Source organism: Lutra lutra, chromosome 12, assembly GCF_902655055.1.
Source record: "Lutra lutra chromosome 12, mLutLut1.2, whole genome shotgun sequence".
Lineage (NCBI taxonomy): Eukaryota > Metazoa > Chordata > Mammalia > Carnivora > Mustelidae > Lutra > Lutra lutra.
The window spans coordinates 82,120,594-82,135,781 of NC_062289.1; the positions used below are offsets into that span (position 1 = coordinate 82,120,594).

Below are 15,188 nucleotides of genomic sequence, written 5' to 3' on the forward strand. Positions count from 1 at the left end.
TCTCTCTCCCTCTGCCTGCCTCTCTGCCTACTTGTGATCTCTGTCTGTCAAATAAATAAATAAAATCTTAAAAAAAAAAAAAAAAGCTGATGTTGCACATACCCAGGCAGGCCAGTCTTCACTGACCCTGCCTGTCTTCACTCCAGCCTCCAGAACAGAAGAGATCTGGCACTGCGACTCAGGAAAACCAGACACTACAAGGAAGTTTCATTAAATGCTTCCCTTAGTCCATGCTAGGGACTCTGATGTTTTCTATTCTGTGCTACTGTATTTCTTTTTTTATTCCGTGTCATAACTCATGAATGGGTTGCGACGCCCCCCTCATGCCCCCCTCTCCTTTAAAAAACACTAACCCAGAGGATCGGGTGCAAACATTTAATACAGTACGTACAACAAGGGGCACGAAGATCAATATGAGAAGTTTAAATAACGTCCTCCCTCAACAGGAGAACAATAAATCATGGAATGTCTATACTATGGAATATTATAAAGCGGGGGAGAAAGAGCTGTAGTCATGTGCCCCTACAGGGTTTAATCTAGGAAACGTTGCACTGAGCAGAAAAGACAAGTTGTCAAATGACTCGCTGCTGTAACAAAAGACCACAGACTGGGTGGTGTATAAGGAAGAGGAATTTCTTTCCCTTGGTTCTGGAGGCTGGGAAATCTGAGATCAAGGTGCCCACAGATTCAGCGTATGGTGAGGGCTCATAGTCGGCCCCTTTGCACTGTGTCCTCACATGGTGGGAGGAGCGAGCCAGCTCTCTGGGGTCTCTTTGATAAGGCACTAATCCTGTGCACGGCGGACCCACCCTCATGACCTCATCACCTCCCAACGGCATCCTAACATCATCATCTCAAGGTTAGGATTTCAATATGTGAATTTTTAGAGGGACACCAACACTGCGACGACAGCAGTTACCGATGGAGCACGATGACATAAGCACCTGTAATTCAGGAGAGTGGTTCGCTCTAAGGAGGGAGGAGGGAGAGCACAACAGGGATTGGGTTGGGTTGGGTTGGGCTTTTTTGTTTGTTTTTTAAGCTCTGCTGATATCACGTTGGGAAAGCATCCCACTGGGACAAAGCTATGTGGTAAATAGATGGGTGTTTGTTACGATATCCTCTAGATTTTAAAGGAAGCTGGAAAGCGATCCTGAGTCATGGACTCAGGAGGGGAAGGAAGGGGAAGGAAAACCACATGTCTGCGTGGATGGGGGCAGCAGCCAGCTTCTTCCTCGCAGCTCTGCCCTCACACCTGCATGCAGAGCCTGGCAGACCACGGGACCCCCTTTTGTCCGTTGCTTCCCAGTTTGGCTTTTGCTCCTTGGCAAGAGTCCTTTTAACTCCTTGGTTTAAGAGTCACTGCTCTCTGAGCCTGACCCCGGAGCTGTTGCTCACCTCCACAAAACCTCCTTAGGGTACTCCCTGACACAGCTCCTACCCACGGGAACTGTAGGCCCTGATACCAATAGCGTCCAAGTCTCCAAAATGTGCTTAACTCTCAGAAACTCTCACTGGAGTGGAGTTCACTCTTATGAAAGGATCTGTGAAAAAGACCACATGGAAGGTAAAAACAACGTGTCAGAAATAGCCTTGGGATGTCTCTTAAGCTGGCCAGAAAGCACAGGATGGGTGACTTTTGCAGAGAAAAGATCTCTTTTTTGTTGCTGTTTTGGGTTTTATCACGGTAAGACACATACCATAAAACTGACTGTTGGAAAGCATACAACCAGCGGCACTGAGCACATTCACAAAGGTGTGCAAATATCATGCCACCTACTTCCAGAACTTTTGCCTCAGACGAACGAGGAACTCCAGCCCTAGTAGTAGCCACTCCTCACACCCACCTCCCCCAAGTTCCCAGCAACCACTCATTCACTTTCGGGCTGTGTGGATGCACTTCCTGGGGACACTTCATACAAACAGAACCACGCACTCTGTAGTATTTTGTGTCTGGCTTCTGTCACAGAGAACCACACTCGCAAGGTGCATCTGGGTTGTAGCAGGTGTCCATGCTTCCTTCTTCTTTCTGGCTGAATCATAGTCTATCATGTGGAGAGACCCCTTAGCCATCCAAGGATAAGGAGGAGTTAGAACCCTCACACACAGCTAACAGGAACATAAAATGGGCCAGCGGCCATGGAAAGCAGTCTGGCGGTTCTTTGAAAAGTTGCACACAGAATGACTGGGTGAGCCAGCAATTCTGCTCCTAGGTCTATGCCCCAAAGAACTGAAAAGATGTGTGCAAGCCGCCCCGCTGTGGCCGTGCTCCCTCCAAGGCAGAGCTGTCTGCATTGCACTTCAGGTGTTGGTTTGCCCTCCTCCACTGATGCTTTCTGCCCAACACCTATTGGCCAAGTGAGTGTGTGGCATGAGCCCCTGAATACTGTAGCCACCAGAATTATCCAGCTGCACACATCTGGCCTTGCAGATGAGCGGCCATGCCTGAGTCCGAGAAAACCTCACAGACAGCAGAGTAGACTTGGGGATGGCATCTTCTCCAGGGAGGACCATTCTGAGACAGGGAGGAGGAGATGACCTGGAACTAACCAGCCAGTTGACCATGAAGAGTTTGGCCACAGAGCCGCATGCCCGAGAGAGGATGAGGGACAAAGCAGGCAGATGCATTCGTGCATCAGGGCTGTGGTGACAAAGCATCACAGAACAAGTGGTTTAAGCAACAGAAGTGATTCCCTCCCAGTCCTGTAGACTCCCAAGATCGAGATGGCAGCATGGCTGGTTCTTTCTGAGAGCCAGAAGAAGAATCTGTGCCCTGCCACTCCCTTAGATCTGGTGGTTTGCTGACCATCTGCGGTGTTCCTTGGCTTCTAGAAGCATCACCCTGATTCCTGCTTTCTCCTTCAGGTGGCATTCCTCCTGTGTGGGGCTCTGTCGAATTTCCCCCTTCTGTGAGGACACTGGTCATACTGGATGAAGGCCCGCCCACTCCATTATGACCTCAGCTGTCTAGGACTTCCCCCCACCCAAGAGTAAACACATATTGTTGTCTGCTCAGCCCACTAGAATGAAGACTCCACAAAGGAGAGATGTTGAGTGACAGTTTCTGAGCAGTCCTGGACCCTGGGGCTGGCCCGTCCTTGTTGGTGCCCTGGGCAAAAAGTCTATATCCCACCCTTGGAGTGAAATCAGGAGATTGTCCTAGCCCTGGATGAGCAGGGCTGGAGGCTCCAGTCCCTTCTGCCCCCAACAAAATCCTTCTTATTATGGGCTATGGGATAGGAATTCTGGACCCAGAGGATCAGTGAATCATAACTCTCTCCTTCCTCTTTTAGAAAGCAAAAGGTCAAATGTCTCCCCTGGACTGTCTAACTCAGAAGCACGAGAAAGCAAGGCAGCCCAGCCAGGAAGCTCTAGACAAGGGGTCTGCAATATTATGCATACTCACTGCACAGCACCATTCTGGAAGAAGTAGCCGGGACACTCCTTGTTCAGGAACCAGAGACAATGGTTCCAACCCATCTATCCCCTTGGGTGACAGTGACAGGGAAAGGGGATGGTTCAGGTACACTGAGGGGATTTTCTTCAAGATTTCCAGAACCCTTGGTGAAGAAAAAACCCCAGGCTAGGAGCAGAACTCCCACCACCGAAGTGTGGGCTGTGTACACTGACTTCCTTGTCCTGGGGAGTGGCAGGGGATGTAACTTCACAGCAGAGAGATGCAAACACTCCTGCAGCCAGGCAACCAAGGTCAATATGAAGAGTAATGAACAATGTTGGTACTCTCTGTACGCTGTGATAAATATGACACCTCACCTCTGTCATCTTCCTCCCCAAAAACCCATAACTGAGAGACCAGGCAAATCCCAACAGGGAGACATCTACAGACGGCACGGCCAGTCCTCCCCAGGACCAAATGGACCATCTGGTAGCACAGAGGAAGCTCTTTAGCAGGAAAGGCTGCACTCCCCTGCTGCCATCAGCATCGAGGTGCCTCAACAGCCACATGAGGAAATGGGTTGTAAACGGCTCACCATCCGCTGGCTATGTGGCCACATTGGGCCAGGACCTATGAAAACCCGCACAGGACACTGGCCCTGGGACTGGTTAAAATCCAATGAAATGTCCTTTCAAAAGACACTGAGGTTTCTTCTCACACAGAAAGGGAATGATACCTGGGCACACCAGCTTTTATCTAGATTAAAGTCACAATGCAAGAGTCTGTGCTTCGGGGCACCTGGGTGGCTCAGTGGATTAAAGACTCCACCTTCGGCTCAGGTCATGATCCCAGGGTCCTGGGATCGAGCCCCGCATCAGGCTCTCTGCTCAGCGGGGAGCCTGCTTCCTCCTCTCTCTCTGCCTACTCGTGATCTCTGTCTGTCAAATAAATAAATTTTTAAAAATCTTTAAAAAAAAAAAGAATCTGTACTTTGGGGAGGCAGGCTGCGGTAAATGAATACTTTCAAACCACAGAAAATTTTCGCCAGGAAACTTTGAGAAGGAAAGGGTTTTTTCGGGGGAGGGGAGACAGAGACATAGGAGGGTCGGCAACCACTTGCAGGTTCACTCGATGGCTCCCGCGAAATACCAGCACCAGAGCTGAGGAAGGTTTCACGGCTTCAGTGGTCGATTTGCTCAAGGACATCTCTCATCTCATAATAATAAATATGTCGAAATAAGTGAGTAAACACATCAAAACAATGACATTAAGAATGAAATGATTCCATGGAGCAGCTGAGGTTTCTGACAAGCAAATACCAATTAAAAGGCCGAATAAAGGGTCATTCCCATTGGCATCAACTTTGTCAATTTCCCTTGGTTGGTTTCATCCACTGCCCATCAAAAACCCGGTGTCAGGACTCAGAATTAAAACCACTGCGCAGGCAGACCTCTGTAAAGAAAACCTCCAATTTCCTCTGGCTCCATTTCTGCCTGTGCAAGCCAACTACAAGAGCTAAATCTCACGGTAGAAATAAAATCTGCCCTCAGGAAGAAAGGGCATGTCAGAACCTTGGAATTTCTCAGAGAATCTCTCTCCTCCATTCCTGTTTCATGAAGGACCCACAGTACCTGAAGCCGGCAACGTGGTGATCAAGGTTGAGCTTCCCACAGCCTTGAACAGAGTAGCTTAAATCGAGGATCTGGAGAAGGCACAGAAATCCTGCCAAAGGGTTGACCTTTGGGAGTGTTTTCCTTTGGCACCACCCCCTTCCCTTCTCTTTTGGAAGCAACTCTGGTGCTGAGAAAGGACTCCTAAGCTCAGAATTACTGACATTTATCTGCTGAATGCCTACTGTGTGCCACGCACTATTCTAGAATCTTAAAGTCTGGGTTCAAATCCCAGACCCACCAGTCTTAGCTATGCAACTGGAGTCCTTCATATCTCTGAGCCTTACTTTCTCCATTCTGGAAGTGGGGCTAATAGTGCTACCTTCCTCACAGGGATATTTTTATATTTAAGGGGGTAGTATATAGCATAGGCATTGTATCTGGTAAGATCTGCTTCCAATAACCCCTGAAAATGCATCCCACATTAGCACCTTTCCTAGACTATTCAAAGTGTCCCATCCACGTCCACCCAACACAGAAACTCTATACCCTAAGTCTATCCAACCAGTAACAATTGTTGCATTAAAGACGATTCTGGAAGTCTAACACAATACAGTGTTAATATTATATAAAGAACGGTGTAATAGATCACCTTGCCAGAAATGTTTCTTTTTAAACACTTTTAAACTCTTACTCATCCTTTAAAGACCAGTTCCAATGTCAATGCTTCTGAGATGCCTTCCAGCATCCCTCCCTACAGAACCCGTTTTGTCCTCTTTATTCCACTGCCCTTGGTCTCTTGTCCTATGACTGTGCAGAGTGGCCCTCCTGGCTGTCCCCGCATCTGTGACTTGCACCAGAGCTCTAAGCGTCTTGACAGAGCCCTGCTCTAAAAAGTACTGCAGAAGTCTAGCCAATTGTAAACACTTGCTGAGACAGGCAACAGGCAATAGGGAGCCATGAAGTCTCAAAGAAGAAGGTGTTTTAAGATTCGTCTGGCAGCTGGTGGCAGAATGGATTAGTGGGGAGTGGTCACAGGTGGCCACAGGGACACTCTAGGAACGAGCTGTGTGAGCCTGTACATTGCCAGCGATGACACCTTCAACCAGCGAGGCCCTCCTGGTCAGCAAGAAGACTCAGAGTCATAAAGTAAAACATGTTTTTTCCTCAACCACATCGGAACACCCAATTATGGATTTTTCTGTCCCAAACCAGCCATCTTGAGAATTAGGGAAACTTCTGAGTCAGAGTCATCTAAATGTAGTCACCTTGAAACCTAGGAACTTACTCCAGACATGCGGTCACGACTCAAAATGTTTATTTGAATCAAAGGATAAGAAGAGAAACCACAGACTAGGAGAGGATGTTTGCAAAGCACATAACCAATAATGTAGTGGAATCTAAAATAGACAAAGATCTCTTAACACAAAACAGTAAGAGAACAAGCAACCCAATTTATCAATGGGCAATAAGAACCCTGAACACACACCAAGGCAGATATATAGTTGGAAAATGAGCCTATGAGAAGATACGGGACATCATATGTTCTTAAGGAACTGAAAACCCAAACAATAGTAAGATACCACTGCACACCTATCGGAACGGCCCACATCCAGGACACAGCAGCGCCAATGTTAGCGAGGACACGGGACAGTGGACTCCTACTCACGACTACTTAGCAAGATTGTGTGGCAGCTTTGTGCAAAACTCAGCACACCCTTACATACGATCCAACAATCACACTCCTTGGTATTTACGCAAACGAGCGGAAGACTTACGTCTGCATGAACACTAGCACACGGATGCTTATAGCAGCGTTATTCATAATTTGCCCAGACTTGGAAGCAACAAAGCTGTCCTTCAGTACATGATGGATAAATAAAGGGTGGCAGACCCAAACAATGGAATATTATTCAGTGCTGAAAATAAACGAGCGATCAAGCCATGGAAAGACTCAAAGGAACCTTGAACGCATATTACTTCGTGAGAGAAGCCAGTCTGGGAAGGCTACAGGCTGCATGATTCCAGCCACGTGACATTCTGGGAAAGGCACGACTGAAGATGGGAAAGAGATCAGTGGTTGCCTAGGGATTCCGGAGGAGAGAGAAAGAGAAATGCGTGCGGCACAGAGGTTTTTTAGGGCAGCGGAACTATTGTTTTCGACGCTGGAATAGCAGACGCACATCACACATCGTTTCGTATTTGTCTAAACCCACAGAATGCACGACACCAAGAGTGAATCCTTCTATATGCCACATGCTTTACTTAAAAAGAATGTATCAGAGGGCACCTCGGTGGCACAGCTGGCAAAGTGTCGGACTCTCGATTTTAGCTCAGGTCACGATCTCAGTGTCGTGAGACCGAGCCTGGCATCGGGCTCCGTGCTCAGCAGGGAGTCTGCTTAAGACTCTCTCTTCCCCTCTCCCTCTGTCCCAACCCTGCTCACACTCTTAAGTAATAAATAAATAAATAAAATCTTTTTACAAAAGAAGAAGTGTTAGCTGATCAACTGAAACAAATGCACCCCACTAATGCAGGATGTTAATAATGGGAAAAGGTGTGCCGGGGGAAGATGAGGATTCCCTGTCATTTCTGCTCAATTCCTCTATAACCTGTAAGTGCTCAGAAAAGTCTTACTACGTGTGAAATGTGTACCTGAAAGCCCTTTGCGTCGCCAGCGCAGGCATCATTATGCCTGGTAACAGCTAAAGTCCGAACCTCGGTGGCCTAAGATGACAGTGGTGCAGCGGTCACTCACACCGCCAGGCTGTGCCAGGTCAGCAGCGGGCTCTGCTCCTCACAATCACGGACAAGGACTCTCTCCTTAGCCAGACGGGGAGTGGGCTCCTCTGAACGGTCCCTCTCTGTCCCTGCCACACCTTCAGAGCCCAGTGATAGCAAGGATCTTGCTAAGTCAGTTTAGAGAGAATACCCCCTTTCCTGACAACCTGCTCATTCTCTATATTCTAACCAAACTCCTTATCCCACCCCTGCTCTCTGATCACTGTGGCCTGCCCTCTGCAAGAATCTGATCTGGTCAGTCTGGCCAGGACCACCCCTGACCCAGGATGACTCCTCTTAGTCCGGCGCCATCAACTGACCCCACCCTACTACCCCCCACTCTGCTCCTCCACTATAAATTCCCACATGTCTTTACAGGTCACGCAAAGTTCTCTCTTCCCTTTCTTGCAACAGTTTCCAAATAAAATCTATCTTTACCACTTGTGCTGGGGGCTAGCTCTGGTCTTCCCGGACGTCACTCAGAAGCTGGCCTGATGCGGAGTCTTCAGGCATCCCGCTGTACTCCTCCAGGCAGGAGTCCTTCACTTGAATAACAATGATGGCTAGGTTGACCACACGACCCCAAAACATTGCCAAAGTGACAATATAGTGATAGAAAAGGAAACACAACAAAGTAGGGAAAGACACTTGCAGACAAACACGGGGAAAAACTCAAGTTTCACCAAAAATCAGGTCAATGGAACTTAAGCCTACAAGAACACAGCCATATTCCAACTATCAAATTATCATTTTGAGACAATGACTGCCCAGTGGTGGCAAAGGAACCAAAAACAGGGCATTCTCACACAGAGCTGCCAGGGCAAACCGACAGGAAAATGTCACACAATCATCAAACATTTAAAACTTCATCATGTCTTGTGACCTGCCTGTTTACTTCTAGCACTCTCTCCTGAAGACTGACCACAGAAGTACTCAAAAGACATTTTACATTTTTAAGGAATGTTGAAAAGGGGAGGAAATGAAACGCAGTAAATAGAGAATCTATGATATCAATAGAATATTACACCACTATTAAATATTACACTTAAAACTACAGGTTCATTGAAAGGCTCTGTGAATCTTTAAATTGTTGGGGGAAAGTTGTTTATGTGTTTATATTTGGGGAGGAAAAAGAGTCCACCCCTTTCATTAGTTTTTCAAAGGGGCTGATAATTACAGTTCCAAATAGTTAACAACCTGAGATGTTGCCCTATATTTATTCCACATTGTTACAAAAACACCTTTCAAAACTAAACAAACTCTAATATTGACAAAAATGACATTTGTGTACATCCACATATACACAAACACAATCACATGAATATACTCATCAAAATATTAACAATGGTTCCTTTTGAATCATACACAGGTTCAGGGACGGTTTTTATCCTCTATATCTTATTCAGTGTATCTTCTAAATTTTAATTGAACACCTATTACTTTGGAAGTCAGAAGACCTCCAGCAGGCCTGTGCTGAAACTGACCAGCAGCATAAATTCACAGAGTTTCACAGTGGCCAGGGAAAGGAAAAGAGGTGGCGTGTTTTTAAAATATTCCTCTCTTTCTTTTCTTCAGTTGGCCTGATTCCTTTTTGGAAGGAGGAGAGGAGCCCTTCATTTCCCTGTAGGAAACCCTGTTGTGACTTCGTAGCCTGAATTAGACCGAGCCAAGGCCTGCTAGGTTTCTATACCTAAATCCTGGTTTGAACTATCGTGGCAGCTGGTGCTGAGAGCTGTCCCATGGCAAACTATATTGTAAGCCTAACAATTGTGTTTCTAAACCCACTATTTTTGAATCCTAAAATTGTTAAAAATAAAATACCTTTATCATCTCACAGTGTTTGAATTCATTACTATTTCTCTCATTCCTACATCCCACTAATTCCCATCTCTGGCTACACATTGAGATCACCTCGGAAGGGCGCTTGGGTGGTGCTGTTAGTTGAGAGTCAGAACCTTTGTTTCAGCTCAGGTCGTGATCTCAGGGTCGTGAAACTGAGCTGTGTGTCAGGCTCTGTGCTCAGCATGATGTCTGCTTCAGATTCTCTCTCCCTCTCCCTCTGTCCCTCCTGATGTGCATGCTCTCTCTCACACGCATTCTCTCTCTCTATCTCTCTCAAGTAAATAAATAAATCTTGGGGCACCTGGGTGACTCGGTCCCTAAGCGTCTGCCTTCGGCTCAGGGCATGATCCCAGGATCCTGGGATCGAGCCCCACGTCAGGCTCCCTGCTCAGCGGGAAGCCTGCTCCTCCCTCTCCCACTCCCGCTGCTTGTGTTCCCTCTCTCACTGTGTCTCGCTGTCAAATAAATAAATAAAATCTAAATAAATAAGTCTTTAAAAAAATAAAGAACACAAAACCTGGAGAGTCTTTCCAATACCGATGCCTGTGACCCACTGAGGTGTGAGGTCTTGGGAACATGTACTATTAAGGCCCTCCGGGCTATTCTGATAAGCATCCAGGTTGAGAAGTCTTAATTTATCCGTGCAACAAGTAATCATTAAGCCCCTGTATTCATTTCCTATCGCGGGTTTAACAAATTACCATGAACTTAATAGCCTACAGCAACAAAGATCTATACTCTCCCATTCCTGGAAGCCAAGGCTCCAAAATCAAGGTGTCCGCAGGGTTGCGCTTCCACCTGAGGCTCTGGGGGGATGTCCGTTCATTGCCTTTTGCAGTTTCTGGGGGCCCCAGGCATTGCTTGCCCTCCCCGGCTTGTGCCCACCTTGCTCCGATCTCTGCCTCCATCTCCAGGGCCCTCTCCTCCGTGCTTGTGTTACGAGGACATCTGTCATTAGACTGAGAGCCCACCTGGACCGTCTACGATAATCTCCTCATCTCAAGATTCTTCACTTAATTACCCCTACACCTCTTTTTTCCCAAATAAACATTTGCATGTTCTGCGGTGAGGATGTGTGCCCACTCGCCAGATGGCCTGCCGGGCCCATGGGCAAGCTGTCACCGAGTTTTCAGTTCGAACGGACAAGAACACTGAACGAGGGCGAAGGAAGAAGGTGCAGATGGGCACAGAGGGGGGCTCGGATAAGCATGTAGACTCTAAGGTCCGACAGTCTGGGCTACTTACTGGCCTGGAGAGCTTGGGAAGTCATTTGAACTGGTCAACTTACACATCTGTTAAGTGGCAATCAAGCCTCACGGGGCTCTAACACTGCCGACTCTTAAAAGAACCTTTCCTGAAGGGTGTTGTGTGTTCTATCTTTACCTGTCATTAAACCTCCTAAAGAAGGAATGAAACCAACATAAACGCGTCAGGCAGGAAACACGGCTGTACTTGGAGACACAGGAGGCCACTGCTACCTCTGTCTTCGTCCTTCTTCTAAAAAACGTAAGTAAGAATCTCGAAGTGCAGTAAACTATGTACCCTGAATCCACGGAAGGACACTCGACATGGTGACTCTTTAACACCCCTGCTTAATGTTTAACAGCCGAATTTCAGAAAAAGCTATTCAGGAGGGCGACCTCTGTTTGCCCAGTGTTTTCTGGATGAGCAGGCAAAGGAAAACTCCTGAGAGACTGATTCCAGATTTTCCCAACAGGGTAGCGCTTCACACTAAACATCTGACTTCGATCTTGGTTTCACCTTGAGCTGGGTTTACAACAACAGGGGGAGGGGAATCGATTTCTTTAAAGAAATCTATTTGGTGGCTTTTGCTTTTCTATCCTACACAGAGGCACAAACTCCTCTTTCCGTGCTGTGCCCCCGAGCTCCTCTCCAATGCTCAGGTGAGAACGAAATCTGTACTGTGGTTTCTGAACACAGAAAAAGTGGTAGCTTACTTCCGCCGAGGTATGGCTCCCAGTGACCAGACAGAAACCATTCAAGGAGCCACCCGGTCTCGGGCTCTCTGATCACATGCGGTCTCCATGCAAACCACCTACCTTCCATTTCCATCGCTGCCCTGTTATCTGTTCCAAACACTTTCAAATTTGCTTATTTTTCTAATCTCCTCTCTCCTCCTTTGGTAACACGACTCTTTATCTTGTGGTCTTCATCTTTATTACTCACATTTCCTCACAATGAGCGTTCATTAAAATATTTTAAATTAAGATACTGCCTTTCTCACTGAGCTCATGATGTCTTCCCATGCAACACATTTTTAATTCTTATCACAGAATTTCAGGCAGTTTGTACATTATATTCTATTAAAAACTCTATTCCGCCCAAGGTTGTCACAATTCGGAGATTACAGCTTTCTGGGGGATGTTCTGTTGGGGATATATTCACATATTCACTTTGTTAGCCGGCAAACGGGGTCCGTGAGCTTGTATTTCACACCTCATTTGACATCACAATTCAACAGAAAAGTATAAAGAGAGGCAATTATTTATTTAGATTATGGAATGAATTTTAGAGGGATATTAGATGAGTATAAACTGTCATGCGGAAACATCAATCCCTGTCCTTTGTCCAGCCCCGGGGAGGTCAAACCCCAGGTGAAGGAGGAGGGGTAGGACGCCAGATGGGAGAGCGTCTCACGATTATGTAACTCTGTTTCTGTAATGAGTTTTCTTCTGCTGCAACTTTTTTCTCTCTCCTAAAGAGAATGCAAAATTGACTCTCGCAGAACCGAAAGTGATCACCACAGCCTACGTCTTTTTCTTCAGTGTAAAACATCACCACGTGATCAGTCGGATACTTCAAGAAGTCAATTTCCTACACAAAGACCATGGATCCCGCCCCCACACAGACCCTTCCGACTCAGGACAGCTTGAGGTGCATGCAACTGTTCTACTGGACAATGGTGGGAAAGCGATTAATGCGTTCGGTAGGAACCGGACTTGGGTTTTTGAATCAAGACCTTGTCGCGGGCTCAGGATCCGCAGGCGCATCCTCTCCCGTGATGCTGGACAGCGGCTGCCGCTCCCCATCAGCCCCACAATCACAAGGGTCCTGGACGCCCCCTGCACCCTCACGGCCAAGCCGTCTGTCACTGTCAGTGCAGGAGTCAGGAAATGACACAAGAGAGTTGACAATTCCTTTTAAAACAGGATTTGTGGTGAGTGATTTTGTCCAGTGGGAGGCTCATGTCGGTGACCTGAGCATGGGGAAGGCAGGCCAGGCCAAGCTGTGGCTGCCAAGAGGTTGGTAGTGCTAAATGCATTTTCAACTTCAATATTTTCAACTTACGATGGGTGTTATCAGGAGCTCACCCCACTACGAGTCAAGGAAGATCTACACCCAAGATGTATACCCAAATGTTGATTTCAGAGGGTGTACATCCAGGCATCACTTTCGGGCCCCTCTAGCATATCAGGACTGTGGTAACTGCAAGGCCCCTTGTGTCTGCCCCAGCAGCCATCCCCAAGAACTTCTCTCATCCTCTAACCCTGTGTCGTTCAGGTGGTATGGCCAAAGTGACTGGTTCTGGTGGGCCCATGATCCAAGTTGGGCCAAACAGGGCCAGGGGACCTGACGGTGAAGAGCGGCATCCTCCCTAAAGTGACCCATCAGCAGGATGGACACTGGGAGCTGCTGGTGGCCGACCAGCCACCAGGAGGGAAGATCCTGCTGGAGATGCTGCCAACCCAGAGGACAGATGGAGGACAGGTCACTAAGGATGCTACTGGACAGCTGGATCCAGACGTCCCTGGTAGCAGCCCCCCATGCATCTCCATCAGCGCAAGGAACCCAAGACCCCTTTTCTCTTGGGCTTCATCAGTGCGGCACCCAACGGCAGCCACTGGACAAAGCCTACCTGACCAAGACCCCCAGGAACCCAGAGGGGGTCTGGGCCCCAGCACAACACAGAGAGGAAGCCACAGCCTTTGGCAGGCACCACGTTTGAAGAGTGGTGCATCTGGCTAGCGGACCGTCATTCTCCCGCCCTTCTTCCTTTATAACAAAGACCACTGCCGGCAACAACTCCCCAAAACAGTTCTGGGTGTTTGCTTTCCCGAGACTGCTTCTGAGGCAAAGGCAGGAGCTCGCTGCTCCCCCAGGAGCTGAAGAGACGACTTCCAGGTCTTCCTCCCTGATGAAAAAGAGACACAGAGAAATGCCTCCCTGTCTGTGTTAGGGAACAACGGGGTGAGCTGGTGAAGCCTGGGACTGCTGCGGTCACGAGCAAACAGAAGGAAGGATGACAGCCAGGAAGCCGGGCACAACCGAGGGGAGGGCAGGACATACCTGGGTGAATCAGTCTGTGCGGCCACATTAACTAGCCGCCAACCACCCACCCCTAAACCTCTTGCCAGGTGAGGTGATAAAACCACATCGTAGCAGCCACGACCCGGGGGTAACCTAGTACTAGCGGATGAAAGCACTTGAGCCAACAGAAGAATCCAGGCTCTCCCTATATACTGACAATCCAGGGTGGGGGAAAGCTCGGAGGGCAGACGGGTTTCGCAGGAAACCCTGGGCCACTCGAGGTTGCAGAGGAAAAGCCCTGTCGAGGGCTGGAGAGCAGGAAAGTCAGAATGTTGAGTTTGGCGTCGTCGGTATTTCTAACCGGACCCTCATGCCATCCCCTTTGAGAGAGCTCTTGGAAGCAGGCAGAACATGACCCGAGCTGAGGTTGGCCAGGGTCACCTTGGCAGGGTGCACTCTGCACAGGACTCCTCTAAAGGAGGCAAGCTCCACCCAACCTCCCCAAGCCCCAGGAGCCCAGCCACCTGCCCACACCCTGGTGAGTCCACAGAGCATCCCCTCAGGGCCTAACACTACGGAGTTTAAATACTAGAGGGGAAAGAAAAGAGAACAGGGTATGACAATGGCAGACATCTACATGGGCTCCCTGGCCAAGCTGAGGCCTCAGGGTCTCGTCCTGGCTGAAGTGGGATCCATTGTGGTTTTATGGTTTTAAGATGGGGACCGGGTTGACACATCTAGGGGCTCTCTGGCCTGACCCCTTGAGAGAAAAGGCTGCTACCACAGTGGCGACAGCTCCCTCTGCCTTTTGGGGGTCCTGAAGCACGATAACTAGCAATGACCGCCCTCCACCTCCCAGGTGAGTGCAGCCCCATGAAACCCAAGGTGACCGTCTGAGCCGGGGAGGACAAGTGTGTGCCGAGAACACCAAGCTCACCCGCCTTCCCCTTCTGACTCCATACGCCGATACCCAGGCGTGATACCAGCCAGACGACTGCATTTACGCACTGAGACACAATCACTCAGTCGCTCTAGCCACCTCTGTTGCTCATAAAAACGTACATTTCCCCCTCGCCTCTTAGATCATGTCTACAGTCCTCATGTCATTCTTCAGTCTTCAGTGCAAACAATAACAATAATAATAATAAATTCCTAAAATGCGGTTCTCAAACCCTGCGCATATGCGAGTTCAGGCCATTTGGTGAGACTGCTCCCCTAATTGGGCCACTGGTGTATAAAAGAGCGTGAAGACTGAAAGCCTCCTTTAGCGACGCGGCCCTGTAATGGAG

At 48.3% G+C, this 15,188-nt stretch overlaps 1 protein-coding gene across 1 annotated transcript in view; it reads right to left on the reverse strand.

Moving 5' to 3' along the window:
- LOC125082442 (transmembrane protein 132B) overlaps positions 1-15,188 on the reverse strand; it is a 354,706-nt gene that overhangs the window by 147,159 nt on the left and 192,359 nt on the right. The gene's annotated exons all lie outside the window — the stretch shown is intronic.